The sequence below is a fragment of the Oratosquilla oratoria genome, chromosome 10 (genome assembly GCF_046742065.1).
Source record: "Oratosquilla oratoria isolate Oo_2021 chromosome 10, ASM4674206v1, whole genome shotgun sequence".
NCBI lineage: Eukaryota > Metazoa > Arthropoda > Malacostraca > Stomatopoda > Squillidae > Oratosquilla > Oratosquilla oratoria.
In genome coordinates, this window is record NC_134786.1 from 68,640,722 (window position 1) to 68,645,721 (window position 5,000).

A 5,000-nucleotide genomic window follows, 5' to 3' on the forward strand; every position below is an offset into this window, starting at 1 on the left:
CATCCTCGGCTCATGAAACGATTTCAAAGAGACCTTTGTTCATCAGTGGATGTGAAATGACTTATTGATTGGCAAAGTATAAACAGGCATTGTAGATGTAGATCAGTGTTTCCCAACCTTTTCCGACCATAGCACCTCTGTTGTCATGTCTAAGCAGTCCAGCACCCCTATCTTGTTATTAGAAGGATAAAAGAAAGTGAAGTGTACTGCTTGATGATTTATTTTCTTGATTCCTTAGAACTGAAACAAATTGAAAATACTGTTTGTAGAAGAAATAAGAACACATCAGAAAAATAAAATAGCATGGAAAAAGTCAAATATGCACGACTAAGTAATCAACGATACATATATCAATGTGCTTTTTGTGTGCATCACTTCCCAGCACCCCCTATAATTGATTTCAGCACCCCCAGGAGGTGCTAGCACCCCAGGTTGGAAAACGCTGATGTAGGTAAATTGTTCATTCATGGTAGCTGACGGTTAATAGACATTGTGCGTCTTATTTCAAATAACGTATGTAGCGTTCTTTCTTTACTTCACCTAAAGTGCGAGAGATCAGCCTGACCCAAGAATCTGGACAGGAATTTTTCAATGGTTCCTCTACGGTGTGTTGCCCGGGGTTATAGTTGAAGATAATTTCACGATGGTCGCGATGAGGTCTACAAACACTCAAGTGTATTTCATTTTTCACAAAATTAAAAAAAATTGTGTGTATCTTTGACAAATGTTAAGGTTTACAATTAGATATTTTCCTTGATTACCTTCACTACCGAGAGTGAGGAATGGAAATAGATAAAACAGTCTGGCATCAAGAAAATTACCTCTGGGAAGTGAAGGCGAGGAGCGTACGCCAGGAGGGGCTTAGCTGCTGCGCTGTGAGGACCTTTGGGCACGTAACAAACGCTGCTGGAAATCGGAAAGAAGTGCGGGATTCGAACCCACAACTATGCGAGACCAGCACGCTTCCGTTTACGTTACCAACGTGGTACGGAACGAGTTAAACGTGGTTGGCTATAAGCTCTTCTTTATTAAGTGGAGCCACGTGAAATGCATGAAACAGTTTGGTACCAATAAAATAAAAGCAAATTTCCAGGCAGTATGAAAGGGGCTAATCAAGTAGAAAGTGTTTATAATAATGGGAGAATAACTTTAAATCCTAAGAGGCAAGGAGTTAGGGATTTAAGTAATGAATATACAAGTCAGCGAGCAAACATCATGGAGAACGATACCGACCCAGCTGAGTTTGACGTCATTCGATTGTGATCAAGGAAGGGTTACGTCGTTTTCTAGGCTGAAGCAGTTACGTCAGTAAATCAGGTCACCAGATGTAATATGTGATGAAATGCTTCACACAAACTGCTTTTGTTCCAACTACGTCGCAGACACGCACGCACACACACATACACACATTGATACGTGCACCTGAATGTGAATTTATATGTATATATATATATATATATGTATGTATATATATATATATATATATATATATATATATATATATATAGTCTTTTGGAATTAGCTGTTTACTATATTTATCAATTTCAGTTTCCTGACCTAGTATATATTAACACCAATAACCTTGTTATACTGATGACCTAGTTGTTATACAAAGTGAGTCTGGTGTGATAAGACATACCTCTTCTTATACAAATCATTGTCTATGACTGAAAAAAAGAATGCTAATTAATTAGTTTATATTGTTTTATGCCAGATGCAACACATCCCCCCCCATCTTCCGCCAAACTCGAAACACGCGTCAGAATGCTGGAAGTAAATCAGAACGTGGAATACAGAATTTAATCAAACTTATCCATCTATATTCTGTATTTTCAAGGTTCAAGTTCTAAAGAAATTTATATAATTTTCCCACCATCATGACCTTGAGAGTAATATTAAATGAAGCAAACTTAGTCTTTAGTCTCTACGTGTGTGACCAGGGCTGAATAATTCATATTTCTATATTTGCTAATTGGAAACATAAATTTTCAGGATCAACTGGAAATATTTCCTATGATATAGCGTGAATTATTCAATATCACACGTGGGTAATTATTTTCCATTTTCAAAACAATCCTATTAATTCTCATTAAATTACAACCACTTGACCTAGATACATAGAAAGGCTTTACAAATAATGGCAGGGCCAGTCTTCCATTCCTGCAAATGTTTGTCTTCTGTATTCACCCTCTCTCCCTTTTCCAAGCTCTTTCCCCATTGCTCTTGTTTTATTTTGTATGTGAAGATTAATTGTTATTAAAGGTGAATCCCCCTTTGCAGAACCAAGTCAAGCATTACTGGTTTTGTGTTGTTAAATAACCTGTGGTTTTATTTACACACACATACATACACATACACATACATACATACATACATACACGCACACACACACACACACACACACACACACACACACACACACACACACACACACACACACACACACACACACACACACACACACACACACATACACACATACACACATACATACACACACATACACATACATACACACATACATACACACACACATACACACACATACACACACACACACACACACACACACACACACACACACACACACACACACACACACACACACACACACACACACACACACACACACACACACACACACTCGTATGTATATATAAGTTATAGATAAATAGATACATAAGCAGACAAAGGAATAGATCAAATAGATAAATGAATAGATAAATAGAGACAAATGAATAGGTAGATAAATAACTAATAGATAGATAAATAGATGAATACATAAATCAATAAACAAATAAATAAGCAAGTGGCTAAATAAATCAAATAAACAAAAACAAGTAAACACAAATAAATAAATAAATAGATAAATAAATAGATAAATATATTAATAATATAAAAGATTTGAGTCAATCAATCGATCTTTCAATCATTAAACGAATGAAAAAAGGAATGGATTGATAAAACAAATAAATATAAACATACTGTGAGCATGCATGTTCACAGGATATCTAAGACAAAGTTTACATAATTTCGACTTGTATTAGCACATGACATCCATTACAGGTGAACGTGGCTAAACCTCACGTAAACCCTTGCAAAGGCTCATCGCCAGAGGACTGCATACGTGTGTATTGGCCACCTTGCGCGGAGCGTGATATTCCCTCAAGTATTTGCTTTGCGCACCTCACGCGCTCGCACGATTCCCTCCTGGCCATTCATCATTAACATCTGTGTATTTATTGGTTTAGATCTATCCGTGCAGTTTGGTGTTTCACCCCTCGGGGCCTCGACGACTTCTGCAGCGGCCGAAATCAAGTTGTCAGCCATTTGCCGGAGGGTCTTCAAACTATTGACCAGAAGCTTCCCCAAGGTCTCCTCGGGTCCTGTCTCAGGGCCCCTCGCCTTGTGGGTAATGATTTTGCTTCAGTTACCTTAGGTTAAGCTCACACTTACTCATGTATTGTGAGTATCCCAATCAGTCTCATTCTTAGATAAAGTTCTTGCTTGACGGAAGCTCTTCGAGCTTATGACCAGTGGCTTTGTCAAGACCTACTCGGGTTCAGTCCGAGGCTCACTCAACTTATGGGTAGTTGTTTTGCTTCAGTCACCTTCTTAGATTAAGCTCATACTTCTTTATATATTGTGAGTATTCCATTCAGTCTTTTTCTTGGATTAAGCTCTTGCTCGTTGATATACAGTGAATACCCCGTGAGTTCTGTGAACTAAACTGTATATTGTCAATTAGTTCCAGGAAGTTCGGTATTGTTGAATAGTTCTGGCCAGTTTGGTCAGGCCTGGATGTTCTAGCTCTGACAAAAGAAGGGTGACCCTTTCATCTTCTCTTAATTCTGTTGTCTTTCCTTACACAGATTCCCTAACTGAGCTAAACCGTAACGGACTAAAATACTAAAAACTGTCCTCTCTTGTCAATAAAAATAACCTTTCAAAACCAAACCAAAATGCATCAAATCGACACCAATATACTTCTTAAAATATAAAATCATACACCAAGAAAGGACATTTTTTACTGTATCATAACAAATATGACATATTTAATGGTTTTGTTCTGGCTAAAAACAAACTATCTCATTCGTCTTGGAGGCTACCGTGGTCAGTTAAGTCATCTCCTCGAATAGGCTAGCTGTTACTCTGCATTGCAACATGCGAAAAACGGAAGCTTAAAAGAACCACTACAGCAAAAACTGAAAGCTCTTCCATCTACCCACTGGTCTTCTCGCCAAAAACATAATTTCATTCAGCTGAAAGAACGCCAGTGCTAAAAGGATTGAAAGAAAAAAGGAAAGAAAGAAATAAGAAAAGAAGGAAGAAAGGGAATAAGTAAAGAAAGAAACGAAAATAATGGAAAAGAAAGAATAAGGAAAGAAAGAAAACGAGAAAGAAAACAAGAAAGAAAGAAAGAAAAAAGAAAAAGAAACAACAATATGTTGAGTGTTTAATATGATTTTGGTCATAAATCTTACAGATTTTATTGGGCTGAAGTGATCCCCTCCAATAGTGTTCATATAATTTACTAAACAAGGTTAAATTGTTGCTTCAAACATTTCATATTCCTTTACACTTCCTTCCAGTCCTCAACTTTAGTTTACTGTTGATAATTCGCTCAGCTTCACCAGACGACGTAAATTGCTGCAGCCTCTCTCTGGTTTCTTTCGGAGCAACCTGTGTCCTATTGCCTTACGATTGCTGCTGCTGCCACTTACGATTTAGACCCAAATTCACGAAGAACGGACGTTCCGCCCAGCAGCTACGGCCCTCAACCTCCTAACAGACACCCAGTTGTCTCCAGACTTCTCTTCGACCACGTAATAGTTACTTAATTGGTTTCTCCCTTCCAACTCCCTGTCTACCCACAGTTCTCCTGTTCTCGCCTATCTACGCCTCACCAGGGCTTCTCAACTATCCTTCACTTTCATTTCTATTGATGTTCTCTTTCTCTTTAAATCACAGTCCTCCTCTTCTTCCCCCCCCCTATATTG